Below are 17,549 nucleotides of genomic sequence, written 5' to 3' on the forward strand. Positions count from 1 at the left end.
TTACTTTTTAAAAATTAATTTACAAAATAAGAATAAAAACGTAATACTTTGCTTTTTTCATAATATCTCCCTTACAATACGCTAAGGCTTGAAAAATAATGTACAAAAATATTTGTTGTATATAAACAAACGAAGAAACCAGTAAGACAGTAGAATATTAATTTTAAGGTTTCTTTAAACTTAGATCCAACCAGATTTGAAAAATTACTTGTTTGCTATTGACACTGCCCAACATTATCTGTACTATCCAGACAGAACGCATGGGCATCATCACCTCTTTCCAACATCCAATCAGAAATTACTGTTCCTTCTTCCTTGACAATATCTATTCTACATGGTCTTTCTTTTCCACTGCTACTACTTGGATTAAATTCTGATTACCCCATACCTAACACCTCCTACAACCTTCTGAGCTCCCTGACTCCTCATTCCATTTCTCTAATGATGTACATTCACACATTGCTAGAGCGATTTCCCTAAAGTCAAATTTTATGTCACACTTCCTACCCTCTCCAAGACCTCTACCATATTCCGAGGGAAATATTCATTTTCTATCAATTGGCTTTTCTAGAAATACCTTTTAATTCTTTCTTTACCTATCCAAATTCTACTCATCTTTCAAAACCTCAAATAATCCCTCCTATGTTCTGTCTGTATTTCTCAGTGCTACAGAACCCTGATTAAGAAGTAATGATTTACTCTCCTGGCATTTATCACTTTTACCTGGCAGTGTTGGTTATCATTACTCATATTACTTATATACATACCTTATAGATACGACTATAAACAGAGGATGGGGACCATGTTCTTTGTTTTCTGATTCCTCCTTTGTGACTTGCTGTTACATAGTTTAACAAGGACCAAAATAAGTAATATCCTGTAGAACAAAAATAAGTGCTCTGGGGCCTTAAACTAGGAAGGAACATATTCTTAGAGTCAAAGAAATATAGATCGGGGCACCTGGATGGCTCAGTTAAGCGCCTGACTCTTGATTTTGGCTCAGGTCATGATCTCAGGGTCATGAGACTAAGCCCTACATCAGGTTCCACATTGGGCATGGAGACTGCCTAAGATTCTCTCTCTCCCTCTCCCTTTGCTCCTACCCACTCCCCTCACCCCCAGCACTCGTGCACCCGCACTCGCTCTTAAAAATATATATGTATTTTTAATATATCTATATATACTATTAAATATTAAACTATTTCATTTTAAAATATTTTTATTTAATTTTTAAAAATATTTTAAATATTTAAAAATTTTAAATATTTTAAAATAATAAAAATTAAATTTTTAAATATTTTTACTAAATTTTTTTTTTAAAGACTCTATTTATTTGACAGAGAGAGACACAGTGAGAGAGGGAACACAAGTGAGGGAGAGGGAGAAGCAGGCCTCCCACCGAGCAGGAAGCCCGATGTGGGGCTCAATCCCAGGACCCTGGGATCATGACCTGAGCCGAAGGCAGGTGCCCAATGACTGAGCCACCCAGGCGCCCCTTTACTAAATTTTTATTAAATTTTTATTTAATATTTTAATAAATATTAAATATTATAAAATAATATTCAGATATTATTTTATATAGATATAGATCAGAAAGGACATCAGGGATGAATTGGCACTTGAGTTCGGTCTTTTAAAGTTGACAGGCCTTCCACAAGAAAGAAAAAGTGGAAAAAGCATGTCAGGAGAATAATTATGAACAAAGCAGAGAGAAGTACAAGGCAATTTCCAATCACTGGCAGAGGGGTATCAATGTAGGGGTAGAGAAGAAAATTAAACATTTGCTAAATAACCAGTACTTACAGATTTTCATAATTTCAGGTAAGTCAATCCCTTAATCAAGAGCCTCATTATTTCTTGCTTGAAACAATTAAGAGTATCCTAATTGTCTCTCTGCTTTTGGTATCCCCCTCCCCCTTGCAAACTATCATCCGTATCACTGCCAGATTAATTTTGAAGATTTTATTTATTTACTTAAGAGAGAGAGAGACAGAGATAATGAGAGAGCACGAGCAGGGAGGAGAGGGAGAAGAAGGCTCCCTGCTGAGCTGGGAGCCTGATGTGGGGCTCAATCCCAGAACCCTGAGATCATGACCTGAGCCAAAGGCAGACGCTTAACTGACTGAGCCACCCAGGCGCCCCTGCCAGTTTAATTTTAACAAAACACAATTATGATCCTGAAATGCCTTTGTTAAAATTTTTCAGTGACTGCCAACTATTCACAAAATAAAGCCTAAACTCCTTACCATAGCATTTGGAGTTCTTCACAATTAAGATCTCTCCCAGCCTTGTCCCTCAAAGCCTCTCTCACATCCTTAATTCAAACCATACAAAATGATTTCTCCTGTCTTTTGTACATTTGATACATCTCAAGCTTCCCTTGCTTATGCTGGGTTCTGTGCATGAAATTCTCTCACCTCCCAAATTCCACTTAGCAATCTTTCACTCATCTTTCAAGATTCTACTCAAGTATCATTTCCTATGTGAAGCCTGTCTGACAATTCTCTCCTCTAACAGTGTTGAAACTTTTCCAATTTCATATAGCACTTTTCCAATTGCACTTGAATTAGCTGTTTGAATACTCCTCTCTAAGCAGACTACATCAAGAGCAAAGCAAGGAACCCATTTCACTGAACATTTTGTATTCTCAGTGCCTAATAACATAGTGCCTGACAGGGGCGCCTGGGTGGCTCAGTTGGTTGGGCGACTGCCTTCGGCTCAGGTCATGATCCTGGAGTCCCAGGATCGAGTCCCACATCGGGCTCCCTGCTCGGCGGGGGGTCTGCTTCTCCCTCTGACCCGCTTCCCTCTCCTGCTCTCTGTCTCTCATTCTCTCTCTCTCAAATAAATAAATAAAATCTTTAAAAATAAAAAAAAAATAAATAAATAAAAACCCATAGTGCCTGACATAGAGTAGGTATTTAATAAATGTTTACAGGGAGAAGGAAATGAATGGATGCAGGCAAAGGTATTACTCACTTAATGCTATACTGTTAAGAGACTTTACTACTAGAGTAGTTTGTCCTTACCTTGGCAGGCCAAAAAAGAGTCACTGACAGTACATGCAGAATTATCTTCCAGAAAATTTCAGCTGGCAGTAACACGGAGAGGGAAATGGAGTGAAGAGAGGCACAAAGCTGGGAGAGCCCTGCAATATTTTAGGTGAAATGTAACAGAAGGGCCTAACCTTGGATGGTGATGCAGGGGACTGGAAAAGAGAGGACGGAAACATTCACGGCACACTACAGAGGTCAATAGATGAGAATGGATCTCAGACTGAGGGCAGGAAGGAAAAGATGAGGAATCAGATTCAGCACTGAGACTCTGAACATGGGTGACAGAGAGGTCCAGTAACAGACATGGGAACCCTGGCGTGAAGCAAGCAGCTGGAAATATGGGCCCGAAGGTTAGAGAGAATGTCACAACCGAGATGTAAGGTTGAGAGAGATCACTTTAGAGGTGACTGTTGAAATGAGATTAGGAAAAACCTAAAGAAGAAACAGAAAAATTTCAAAGATAAAACCTTGTGGAGGTTGTTATTTAAGAGTAGGAGGAGAAAAAAAAAATAATTATGAAGGCGTAATTGAAGAAGTAGAACTAGAACACAGCGTCACAGAAACAGAGATTTGCAAAAAAGGGAAAATGGCAACTACTACAGTGATCAAAGAGTATGAAGCCTAATAAAAGACAATTAAAAAGTCATAAGTATTTTTCAAAAGAACGAAGACACCAGTGGGGCAGGGTGAGAAAAAAGAGTGTGCACTAAGAAAGCATCAGCAGGGAGCAAAGCCAACTACTCCAGGAAGAAAAGTACAGACCACTTCATAGTGTATGTCCTATTCATTTTTCTAAAATACAGATCCCTGAAGAATTCAAACCTTTTCCCTGATAATCTGAGTCTGTAAATTGATTGAAAATAATGAACTTGACTTCTCCATACATACAGTCTTAGAATAGCTTCTTCTCTCCCATCCCTGGTGTTAATGCAATTCCCACTTCTTTAAATAAATTCTACCTCCAAAGATCTACATTTTACGACAACATTTTTATTCTGAATTCTATAATGTGTGAAAGTTTCAAAATAATATAAACATGCATTTTTTTATATAATCCACCATTCTGAACTCTGCTTGGTCATCTTTAGAGGGAATAAATATATCTCTATATATCATCTAATGCTTATTTTCTATAATTAGAGTGAAGAAAGTGCTATCAATAATAAATAAGTATCTTTTATTCCTGAAGAGGTTCAACATTTATAAGAAGAGAAAAAACATTAGAACTACTTATGAACTCATAAGGAGGTCATTAAAGAAACTAAAGAAGCTAAAATAAAGTTGCCGCAGTAATACATACAGAAGGACTATTTTCAATTTTTTTCTTCCTTCCAAGATTTTATTTAAATTCAAGTTAGTTAACATATAGTGTAGTACTGGTTTCAGGAGTAGAATTTAGTGATTCATCACTTAACATGCAACAGCCAGTTGCCCATCCCAACACATGCTCTTCTTCTTAATGCCCATCTCCCATTTAGCCCATCCCCCCACCCACCTTCCAGGACTATTTTCAATTGTTAACAAATGAAAATGTCCACATTATTCTAATTATTTTCTTAAAATTCTTTTCCTGGGGCACCTGGGTGGCTCAGTCGTTAGGTGTCTGCCTTTGGCTCAGGTCATGATCCCAGGGTCCTGGGATGGAGCCCTGCATCCGGCTCCCTGCTCAACGGGAAACCTGCTTCTTCCTCTCCCACTCCCCCTGCTTGTGTTCCCTCTCTCGTGCTCTCTCTCTGTCAAATAATAAATAAAATATTTTAAAAATAAATAAATAAAAGTCTTTTCCTTACCTCAGAGATGTGGCTGGATAAAACTGTACTTCCAATTTTCTCCAAACAGCTTTGACCTATGCTTCCATCTCATGAATTCCAAGACAGTATTAAACTGATGCATATTTTCATCAATCTGTTAAAAAAAAAAAAAAGAACTTACTTAAACTAAAAGAAACATGTGGAAGCAATACTAAACATTTGTCAGGTGTAAAATTATACACTTGTGATGTAAAGTCAATGAAAATTCTAAAGTACTTTAACCTATCACTTTACCATTTTCCCAACCTCTGCACAAAGAAGTTTCCCATTTTGCATATTTTCAACTTCACAAACGTAACAATAGTTCTGTGGAAAAAATTACTTGCATGTAAAATTTCTGTATTAGCTTGAAAAACAGGAACAGCTAGAAGCAGCACTAAAATTTATAATTCTACAATATTCAAATTCCTACTTAGGCAAAAATATATTTGACCACTCACCTAATATCCCTATTTTCACTTTTTATCACCAAAATCTCAGTAAGCAGTTTTAATTCCAGTCAACCTTCTACCTCGAATATTAAGAACTGGAGGGGTCAGGAATTAATGGCACTGCTTGGTCTAAGCCCAGGGGATAGGTTACAACTACGTTACCCCTGACATTTAGTTCCCCTGCTGCTTTGAGACAGAGTTCATAAATCTAAAAGAGGGAAACAATAAAAAATTTTGATTTAAAAAGGCATGTTGTTTACTTAGAGATTTTAAAAATAATTTTGTTGAATGTATCTTTTAACTGAAACTTCAAATAGCAAAGTACTGTTTCATATTTTAAAAGGAAAAATTTTAAGCTGTGTGAACACTACCTGTGTCCCACTGCTAGGTCAAAATGCCTTTGTCTTCAAGTCCATTTAGAAGTATCACTTGTGTCACACTGAGGTTTAGTAGTCTTGGCAATAATGACTGAATTCATGTAAACTGGGGCAACCTGAACCGGTCTAGCATATCAGGTAGCAGCCTTTCTTAAACACAAGAGTCTCCACTCGGCAGACAGGCTGCCACAGGACCATGCTAAATCTTTCATGGTCCAACTAAAGACAGACTGACCCTGAAAGCAATTAGTAATGCTTTGTCTGCATGCAGGAGCCTTAAACAGTCTTCTCAATGCACCAGTTACCCACAACTTAACTGGGTACTCACAGGACTATAAAACTCTGAGACCATCACTCAGAGAAGTGAGGGCAGGAATGGAGATATGGTATTTAGTGATTTTTTCCTGAGATGTTCACAGTCTTAAAAAATGTCCCTTAGATAATCAAAAAATAAATGCACTGTGTTTTCATTTTAGAAATGACAAATATCTTCCTCCAAAGCCACTCTCAGCCAACAACTCCATTCTTCCCTAACAGTGTATGTGGAAGAAAAGAGGGAAGGCAATCACCGTATTAAACAAAGCTCAGATGAACCCATCCTCATAAAGGTTAAAACAATCCATCAAAAGGACTATGTTTAAAAATATATGGCCCGATTCTAATTTTACTAGTTATTTCCAATGGATCAAATAAAATTTGACCATCTACTAATCATTGTTTATCACGGCACTACTTATTACACTATGAACTTGTGTTTAACCACCACAAAGATCTAGTCAAAACAAAACACTAAATGAGTATAATAATAATTTTCATCAAAGATTTTGTGTCTAGCAACAGAATAAGTGAAAAATCAAACCTTTCTAGATATATTCTAATGTTTTATAATTGAGCTAACATTAGAATTTCCTCAAAGTTCGTAAATATTTGCAAACAAATATGAAAAGTGCATTTTAATCCCACATTACCTTTACAAAATACCTTTATTTGCCATCAAAATGTACACAACCCTCTTGGGCTTTCAAAATTATTAAAGTCGTTAAACTTTAAACCACCAAGGTACTTAAAAGATCATTAACCATACAGAACCCATCAGTGACAAACATCAACTGTGGATATTATAGTTATCTCTGACTCTGAGGTGTTAGAACACCACCCATTCACTTTTATATTAGTAAGATTTGCTTTATAGAAAAGAACAGTGTACATATGCTTTTGATAAATACACTCAGTCTAAGATAAAATTTAAGATTACTTTTGAGTCTGTACCAGATGTCAAAAAGTAGTCATTTCCTAGTATTCACAAACTCAGCAATACTGACTGCATACTTTTTCTTTCCACCACTCCAAATACCCTCCTCCTCAACAGCATTTCTCTTCTCTAAGCACCCATAAAAAGTACCCCAAATATCATACAAATACTGCTGTTAACACTATCGCTGCATTCATATAACCCTTTAAAAAAATCAGAACCAAACTACAGAATATTTGACAAAACATCCCAGCTGGGCTCTTAAACTAAAGGCATTACTGTTAAAATTTTTAGTACATTAACTGGAAAATTCAAACATCATGCTTCAGAAAAATATAATACAGTTTTAGCTGTAAGTAATTCAAATGAACAGTATAATTTAGGCTTATCATGCACTTCTATAATAAAGCAGGTAACCACATAACACAGAAAGGGAGGGTCAACTTATGGATGGGTTGTGTTTTTTTATTTTTATTTTTTTTTAAAGATTTTATTTATTTATTTGACAGAGAGAGACACAACGAGAGAGGGAACACAAGTAGGGGGAGTGGGAGAAGCAGGCTTCCCGGCGAAGCAGGGAGCCCAATGCAGGGCTCCATCCCAGGACCCTGGGACCATGACCTGAGCCGAAGGCAGACGCTTTACGACTGAGCCACCCAGGCGCCCCGGATGGGTTGTGTTTTAAAAGATCACTTATAACTTGAATGTAAGCTTGATTTTCAAACTTAAGATGCCTTTCTCATAAAACCAAAGGTATAAACAGTAATATTAAACCTGTAATGCAAATGAACTACAGTACACAATTCTATCATAGCACTCTTCTTAAGCATATTTCCATACCAAACTCTAACTTTTTATTCATTGTTGTAATTCTAGAATCTAGCACAGCTGATGACACAGGGTAGGACTTTTTGGTGAAGTACTGAATAGCAACAACTCAATGATATGAGAAACTGGCTTGTCTAGAAAATCTTACCTATCTTAATTATATCAGACAACCAAAAGACAAGGGGGAAAAGCTTCTTCCAAAAGAGATACGTGAAAAAGATTCTTAACACCAGGGTGAGAAAGCTCTGATCTAAGCCAATTGTGGCAATTTCCATTCTACCTGCCAATGAGTGGCTTAGCTATAAGTATCTGATGCAATTCCAGCCAGTAAGACAGGAGCCTAAGTTTGCTGGGAAACGAAGCACTGGGAAAAGTGTTTCTGGGAAAGGTTTTTCTGGTTGATGAGAAAAAGACACCTAAGTGGGGGTGCCTGGGTGGCTCAGTCATTAAGCGTCTGCCTTCGGCTCAGGTCATGATCCCGTGGTCCTGGGATCGAGCCCCGTACTGGGCTCCCTGCTAGGCGGGAAGCCTGCTTCTCCCTCTCCCACTCCCCCTGCTTGTGTTCCCTCTCTCGCTGTCTCTCTGTCAAATAATACATAAAATCTTAAAAAAAAAAAAAAAAGACACCTAAGTGAAATCATCCCCCCACCACCACCCTTTTTTCCGGGCAACTCTGGGTTTGAGTTTGTCAAGTAAAATGATGGCAGCTATCAGGACCATGAAGGAGGCTACAGCCTAAGAAGACAACCCAACAGATTAAGAATGGTTGCATTAAACGACCGAAAGAATCTGGGTCTTTGGTGATGTTATGCTTGAATAAATCCTAAAACCGTATTACGACGTTGGATCTTTTTATTATATTATATTATATTATATTATATTATATTATATTATATTATAAGTCCTTTTATTGTTTAACCTTTTATTGTTTTCAATTACCAAAAGTAACCCAGCAAATACCATGATTCAGGAACTAATTTACTACATTTATTTCCATGAATTCAACTGTTATTTATACAATGATAACTCATCTAAATATATATCTCAATCCAGATGCTTCTTTTGACCTAGATACATATTTCTGAAGTACTAAATATTAGAAGAAATCAAACAATCAACATACTCAAATCAAACAATCAAAATACCCAAAATGTGGAATTCCACAGAAACAGAAAATAGATTAATGGTTGTCTGGGACTGGGGGTGGAGGGTGGGAATGGAGAAAGACACCAAAATGATGATCTACAAAAGAAAGAAAGGGGCAAATTAGAATTCATCAAAATTAAAAATATTCCTTCTGCAAAAGGCCCTGTTAAAAAGATGAAAAGACAAGATACAGGATGGGAAAAGATATTTGCAAGCCATATATGTGACAAAGGACCCAACTAGGATATACCAAATCTCAAAACTCAACGTTAAAAAAAAATCACCAAGAAACTGGGCAAACAATATGAAAAGAGATTTCACTGAAGAAGATATCGGAATGGCAAATCAGCACATGAAAAGATACAGTCAACAACACTAGCCATCAGGGAAATGCAAATTAAGACCCGGCTGAGATATCACTATATACCTACTGGAACAACTAAAATAAAAAACATGGCAAGAACATGAAGAAAATAAATCTTTCAGACATTGTTGGTGAGACTGTAAAATGGCACAGCCACTTTGGAAAATAGTTTGGAAGTTTCTTTAAAAATGAGATACACACTCACATGTAACCAAACACACTCATGGTTGCAAAGAAATGAACATGAATATTAGCAGCAGTTTTATTTTTAATAACCAAAAACTGGAGAAAACAAAACATCCTTCAAAAGGTGAATGGTTAAACAAACTGGTATATCCACACAAGAGAATCCTACTCAGCAATAAAAAGGGGTAAATTTAGTGATACACAAAACAACTTAGGTGAATCTCAAAGGATTAGGTTGAGCGCAAAAAGGTCACATACTATATGATTCCATTTATAAAACACTCTCTAAATGACAAAATCATACAGATGGGAAAAAAAAAAAACCCTCATGGCTGCCATGGTGGAAGACAGCTGTATGTGCAGCACAAGGGAGATCTTTGTGGTGACAGGATCTGTGTCTTGATGCTACACATCTACATGTATTTTTAAATGGCACAGCACTATATATATAAAATGAGCCAATACCAGTTTCTGTTTGGATACTGTACATCACATATCATTATGTAACCACTGGAGGAAGGTGAAGGGTACAAGGGACCTCTCCTTACTATTTTTGCAATTTCCTACGAATCTATAATTATTTTTAAGTAATTAAAAATTTTTTAAACCCTATTTCCTAAAAATGTTCTCCCTCTGCTTAAAATTAGACTGTGAATAACAAAATAACTGTTCAGACTATTCAAGATACATTCTTTCTTTCAAATCAGCTAGGGAACTTCAATTCTGCAGTGGTTTCTAGTATCCTATGGAAATGAGGAGTCCCCATAACAGAAGTCTAAAGAAACCAATAGTTCCTAGACCAAATTCTGGGTCTTCAGTCCTCCCTGTATCCCTCTCCCTCTGGGTCTGGGAAGCAGTGACTACTATTACATGAGTGCCCATCTGTTCTAAGAGTAACAAACACAACAAATTTGACGTAGCCACCTGCAGCAGGATGAACCCCCAAATAATCATCTATCATATATTCTTTCCAATTTATCCTTCCTGACAAAGAAGCATGAAACCACTATTTATGTTTTCCATTTTAATTTTTCTCTACAATTTACTAGACAATTTACACAGTATACACAGACATTTAAATTACTTGATACATCTTCTACCTCCCAAGTAAACCTAATTCAGTCAGTGGAGAAATACATATCACCCATTTATTTCCTATAAAATGGTAAGAACCTATCAATAGAACATTTATTTTATTAGCTGATAGGTGAAAGTACCCTGGGCAAGTTCCTCTGGAGAGTTTCACTACATTATGTAAAGAAGAAAATTTCTACTCTCAGGACTTATCAGAAATTGATTTTATTTAGCATGGAGTCCTCCATAGGGTTGAACTCACGACCCTGAGATCAAGACTTGAGATCAAGAGTCCTACCCCTAATTGACTGCGCCACCCAGGCATCCCAGAAATTGATTCTAGATTGCTGAAGGTTCAGCAATTCTTCTAAAAACATGCATTGTTTCTACTTCTCAGTAAAGTATAAATACTATTTAGAATTAACATTATGAACACCAATTACAGAGTTATGCTGCAATATAGTGAAATCATCAGGGACTAATTAATACATAGTGCTATTCGCTCCAGTTTCTAAATGGTCCCAGAAGAGTGCTGTGTTTACTTATTTGTGTACTTGCTTGTTTGCGTGTTTTAAATTTTAGCTTGCATCCCTCTTTTTTTTTTTTTTAAGTTTTCTTCCCTTGCTAAAAGCTACTTAGGATGCATACTTGCTAACACAGTAACAGCCCCCTCTATCCACTTTTCTTTTCAATTTTTTTTTATTTATTTGACAGAGAGTGCACGCAAGCACAAGCAGGGGGAGCAGCAGAGGGAGAGGGAGAAGCAGGCTCCCCACAAAGTAGGGAGCCCAAGTGGGGCTTGATCCTGGGACCCTGAGATCATGACCTGAGCCAAAGGCAGATGCTTAACCGACTGAGCCACCCAGGCTCCCTTATCCACTTTTCATTTACATTATTCCTGAAAACCAGAAAACTAGTTTATTGAAGCTCTGTTTCAGGGTCTATAGAAATAAAAAGGCTGCACAGGACAGCCTGAAACTGAGGGTATAAAAATTGAACACATCTTCCATTATGATCCAGTATTTTTATGCTGTGATATATATATATATATATATTTTTTTTTTAAGTGCTGTGATATTTTTAAAAGACCACTTCAAGAAGAAGGGAAAGATAGGACACCTCAATGAGTCAACTCAGGAAAAAACAAAAATGGGAGGAGCTAAGAACTGTAAACATCTCAACATTTCTAACAAGATCCTCTCTCAAACTGTTCCTCTTGAATTCCTTATCTGGCTTAATGTACAATTGTTTACAAAAAAGTCTTTTTTTTGCCACCCTCTAGTAAAGGTGATAATGTACATACCCGAAATCCCAAAAATTTTAGCTCTGGGTATATAACCCAGGAGATCTTTTGCATGTATCTACCAAGAAGCATGTATAAGAAGATTCACAGCAGCATTTTCTTAATAGCAAAAACCAGAGGAAACCCAAGTGTCCAACAACAATAAAATGCATAAATTGTAGTATATTCATACAATGGAATTACCACATAGTACTGAAAAGGAATGTACCTCACATTAAGTATGTTAACAAGAATGAAATCTCAATACCATAATATTGAACAAAAAAGAAACAGTCCAAGAAGAATACATATATACAGTGTGATTCCATTCATATAAAGCTCAAAAATAGGAAATTCTGTCTATAAAGTATATTAAAGGAAAAATACAAAAGTGGGAAAATGTAAGGAAAGGTGATGGAGTAACACCAAACTTAGGATGATGGTTTCTTCTGGGAAGAGACAAGCTATTGTCCTGAAGCCTAGAGATGTTCAAAGAATGCCATTACATTTCTTGGGACAGGAGGCTGGGAGAGATGTATTCATTCATTATTATTACTCTAAAATGTACATCTATGTTATATATATCCTTGTATATAGAATAGATTTTAGAATAAAAATTTTATTTTAATCTAAAGTAAATATGGCTAACTATAGTTAGTTAACTGCTAATATTTTGTAAATTTGGGTATTAGGCATACAGGTGTCACACCACTTCCTTTATTTTTGGAATGTATCATAACTTAATTTTTAAAAATTAAGAGTGAAGCACTATTAAATTGTATTTTGAAATTTAAGGACAAAATATCACAAACCTCTAGCAGCAATAAATCAAAGCAAATACTAAGCTATTATAAAATGAAAAAAATGTGAAAAAATATAATCTGATAGAAAATACACAATGCTATCAATATAGCATTCATTCTAAAACATTTTAACTTTAGTCATGAAATACAAAAATATAAGCAGCAAATTGAAGGGTATCCTATTTAAAAAAAAAAAACAAGATAAGTTTTTATAAAAGACCATTGTAAGGGGGGGTGGGGGGAAGAAGGACGAAGGGCAGTGGAAATAGTGATTTATTCTCAATTAAAGGAAACCAAATAAATATGACAACCAAATGCAAGATATATTCCTTAACTGGTTCCTGGATCAAAAATCAAAATAGGGGCGCCTGGCTGGCTCAGTTGATAGAACATACGACTTTTGATCTCAGGGCTGTGAGTTTAAGCCCCATGCTGGCTGTGGAGCCTACTTAAAAAAATAAAAATAAAAATAGCTATAAAGAACACTTTTGGAAAGAAAATAGAGAAAATTTAAGTAAGGGCAGTATATTACATAATAGTATATTGATATTAAATCTCTTATGATAATGTAGCTCTTAAGGAAGGACAATCTTGTTCGTAGGACACACTTCCTAAAATATTTAGGGGTGACGTGTCAAGATGTTTGCAGATTAGTTTCAAATGGAGGAAAAAAGTGTACGTGTTTTGGTTTATTTTTTTATTTTATTTTATTTATTTATTTGACACAGAGAGAGAGACAGCGAGAGAGGAAACACAAGCAGGAGGAGGGGGAGAGGGAGAAGCAGGCTTCCTGCTGAGCAGGGAGCCCCATGCGGGGCTCCATCCCAGGACCCTGGGATCATGACCTGAGCCGAAGGCAGACGCCTAAAGACTGAGCCATCCAGGAGTCCCAAAAGTGTATGTGTTTTTATAAGCAGAGAGAGAAAGCAGATGAAACAAAAGGTTAGTAAGTAAATAGGTTTTTACTATTGAAATAGTAAAATTTACAGGCGAAATAGGTTTTTACTATCTGTTCAAATTTTATTTTAATTTAAAAGTTCATAAATAAAAAATTGGGAAAAAATATGTACTTTATCAGCTGAGTTATAATTTCACACATGATTTTAGGAAACAATGTCAGTTTGACAGAGGTTACTAAAATCAAATATTGACAGATCTATAAGGAAGTCCCAAAGATCTTCTCTCCATCAGCAAATTTTAAAACTTTTTCCCTAGAAATTGTAAATTATGACTGCGTAACAGGATTAAAAATTATGTTTCGCTTAAATGGTCAAAAATTATAGCTGTGCTTCTGAAACAGAGCATTATAATCAGTCTGAAGACATACGGGCTTTTAAAAAAATTGCTTGGCAAATTACTCGTACTATATATAATTTACAAAGGTTTTATTTGATACTGAAGTAGATATAATCATACTGATATGTTAGAACATAATATTTTCAAATGTCCTATTTAGCAAATAGAAGAATGTTTTAAAATTTCTTTCTCAAAATACATCTATTTCCTAATGATGCATACGCATAGTTTTCAGGATTGCTAAAGCAAGGTAATAAGGATAGAATGAATTCGTCTAAAACACAGGTAGTTTCCCAAAAAAAACTAATACTTCATGAAAATGGGTAACACTTATCACCTCGAGGATGTAGTGGTTATGTCGGACTTTAATCCAATTAATCTTATAAAATGTTTGGCTTAATTATTACTTACTAAAAACAAAACTACATTCACTAAAAACCCAACTTTCATTCATCCAAATGTGAACATCAATGAGACTAAATAAATGACATTCTAGAAATTACAGAAAATAAAATTTTTGATTAACGGCACCCACATAAAATCCATCACTTGTACAGGGATATGCAAACAAACCATGTCCAACAGGATGGGAAATGGACTACAGATATTTCCTCCAAAGGCTGGGTGTGGGACAGTGTTGCTACATGCCCGTAGGTGGGTAAACACATAGGGAAGAAAGTTTTAGCTGGGAAACCTGCATTTAAATTCTCATCTCTATGAAATGAGAGGCAGGTAGTTAATTACTGAACAGCACAGTCTTTTAAATTTGTGAGTCACATGCCTAAGGGAAGAGCTTATAAGCAGGATGAGCAACAACCAAGGCAATCAAGTAAGATTTCAAAAAGAGGCAACAACAGGTTTTGAAGACTTTCAGACAGACAATTAGAAGCACCTATCTCAATATAATGCACATAATCCAACAGCCTGACTATGGACTAACCACTTTCTGCAAAACATGTCATGTACATTTGGGGCTATGTTTGTGAGGTTAGATATGTTTGAAATGCAGAGAATAGCTCTATTATCAACAGGCAAGAGAGACTGAAAGAGAAAGGAGAAAAGATCACTTGGTAATACTTCTGCAGGCACTATAGTGTATTTTAAAACATTTAAGATACAGTTCCCTGCTGGCAAGCAACATTTAATCACCCTCAGGAGTCATAATAAATATATTAATAAAAATATATTAATAAAAATATTAATATATTAATATAATTAATAAAATATTAATAGATTTCTATGAATATATTAAAGCTTAAACAACAGTACCAAGATGACAATACAAATATTGCCATACCACCACACATGATTATCTGAGAAGTATCAAAGACTACTGCTCCACAGGTGGAGAGATCACTGGGGGCTGAATTTAAATTAGCCTTCCAAAGACTGGCAGGGTTTGACAGTATGCAAGGAGGGAGTGGTGCAGGTTAAAATGGGCATTCCATCAGGGGGATCCAGGGATGGTGCACTGTGCCTGGCCATTGTCCCACCTGAGGCCTGGATTCTAGAGTGGTGGAGCAGGATAATCCATGTGTGGCCTGCCCCAGATGATAAATACACAGCCACCCTGAAGCTCATGTCCATAGCAGACATCGATATTCCTTTCAGTTCTCTTTCCAATCAAGCATGAAGACTTCTGGATATAGAAAAGCCAAGATGTCAAGATGTTTGAAATCCAACCACCATTCTTCCAGAAAGAGAGGATTAAGAGAAGAATACAGGATTACGAGCATGGCCTCTGCAGTCAGACTGAGTACCAAGGTTAGAATCCTGGCTCCACCACTTACCTGTTATAATACTTTGAACCCAAAGTTGCTTAACTTCATCCGTACCCAATCTGTAAAACAGGGAAAATAACTGCATGTGTCTAAAAGGTGAGGATCAAAGGAGTTAATGTAGGTAGAGCACTTAGAACAGTGCCAAGTAAATATATTCTAAGTGTGACGTAGTGTTAGGCTACTGACCTGACGTCTGCTTCCCAACATGGGTTTACCATAGGTCACTGAAAGTGCAAAAAATGAAACTGTGGATGAGGGGGGACTACTGTACTTTCTCTTTCCAAATCCTCGACCAACTGGGCATGATGTAACAGCAGAATAAATATAAAATACTATATTAAAATAAAATTATGGAAGGGACGTGACAACTAAGGGTATGAGGTTTCACTTTGAGGGGATGAAAATGTTCTAAATGACTGGTGATGGTTGCACATATTTGTGAATGTATTAAAAACCACTGAAGAATCATGGAACACTACATCAAAAACTAATGATGTAATGTATGGTGATTAACATAACAAAAAAATTTTTAAAAACCCACTGAAGTGTATGTTTTAAATGGGTGAACTGCACGGTAAGTGTATTAATTTCACTAAGAGAGATTTTTATATTTCACCAATAAAAATCTACCAAGAATCGTGATGTGCATTTAGTTATATGGATGGTCTTATAACATTTTTAATGATAACAAAACAAAATAGAAATAATTAAGTAAACTATAGTAAATTCACATTCTATAGTAATGATAGCTAACATTTATTAATTGCCAAGAATTATTTTTTATGTATTATCTCATTTATTACTTACAACAATCCTAGGTATTAGGAAAGAATGCCATCTTCATTTTCCAGATGAGGAAACTGAAACCCAGAGTAGTATTCTGCTCAAGGTCACACAGCTAGTGCGGATCTGGAGCCAGGATTCCAACCTGGGCAGTCTCAATACTGCCAGTTTGTATGGCCACTATTTATACTGCAGAAGAATAAGTACTTGAAATATACTCACAATATATTAAAATAGAAAAATAAATCAGGTATCAAAAAAAAATAGATACATGGGCGCCTTGTGGCTTAGTCAGTTAAGCATCTGACTCGGTTTTGGCTCAGATCATGATCTCAGGGTCATGAGATGGAGCCCCACCTTGGGCTCCTTGGTCAGCACAGAGTCTGCTTGGGATTCTCTCCCTTTTCCTCTCTCTCCTCCTCTGCCCTTCACTGGGAGCTCTCTTTCTCTCTCTCTCTAAAATAAATAAATAAAATAAATCTTAAAAAAAAACAAACATATACAGTATGAACCTGCTTTTGTTGTAATACATTAAAAAAAAAAGATGGAACAGATATAGCCCCAAATTTAATACTGGGTATCTCTGAGAGGTGGTATTACAATGGATAATTATCTTCTTTATACTCTTCTGCATTTTCCACATTTTGTACTGCAAGGCAAATTTAAGTGAAGTTCTTAAAAAAAAAAAAAGGTAGAAAGATAGTAACAATTCCAAATACTGCAAAAGGGACAAGTAATAAAATATGGAAGAAGCTGCTCAATTTGCTAAATGGGTCACAGACAAATTCAGTGACAATGGAAGGGTAGATGTAAAAAAAAAAACAAAAAGCAGGTGCTATTCAGGTACAAACTGACATTTTGAGAGGTTTGGAGGTGAAAAGAATGGCATATAGCCTCGAGGTAATAGCAGTGTCAAGGGAAGATTTTGCTGGTTTGTTTTTAATTTGAAGGGAATTTGATCAGGGTTGTAATGGAACTGAAAATTGTCAAAGATGTAAAGAGAGATGAGAGGAAGGTCTCAGAAGATAAAGACTTAGCCTTAGAAAAAGGGAAACACTACTTGTGAAAGAGGAGAGAAG

General features: G+C 36.1%; 1 protein-coding gene across 8 annotated transcripts in view; it reads right to left on the minus strand.

Annotated features, from left to right (window-relative positions):
• The window catches only part of BMPR1A (bone morphogenetic protein receptor type 1A), a 137,096-nt gene that overhangs the window by 58,580 nt on the left and 60,967 nt on the right, over window positions 1-17,549 (minus strand). For 6 of the 8 annotated variants that reach the window (XM_081823960.1, XM_081823963.1, XM_081823958.1 and 3 more), the window contains one exon: window positions 4,847-4,961. The gene's annotated coding sequence lies outside the window, so the exon portion shown is untranslated. Of the gene's footprint in view, window positions 1-767; window positions 878-4,846; window positions 4,962-15,696; window positions 15,747-17,549 lie in introns of all 8 variants that reach the window. The other 2 variants (XM_081823961.1, XM_081823956.1) reach the window with 2 other exon arrangements.

This window comes from Leptonychotes weddellii, chromosome 6 (genome assembly GCF_054177405.1).
Source record: "Leptonychotes weddellii isolate Sample4059 chromosome 6, ASM5417740v2, whole genome shotgun sequence".
NCBI classification, from domain to species: Eukaryota; Metazoa; Chordata; class Mammalia; order Carnivora; family Phocidae; genus Leptonychotes; species Leptonychotes weddellii.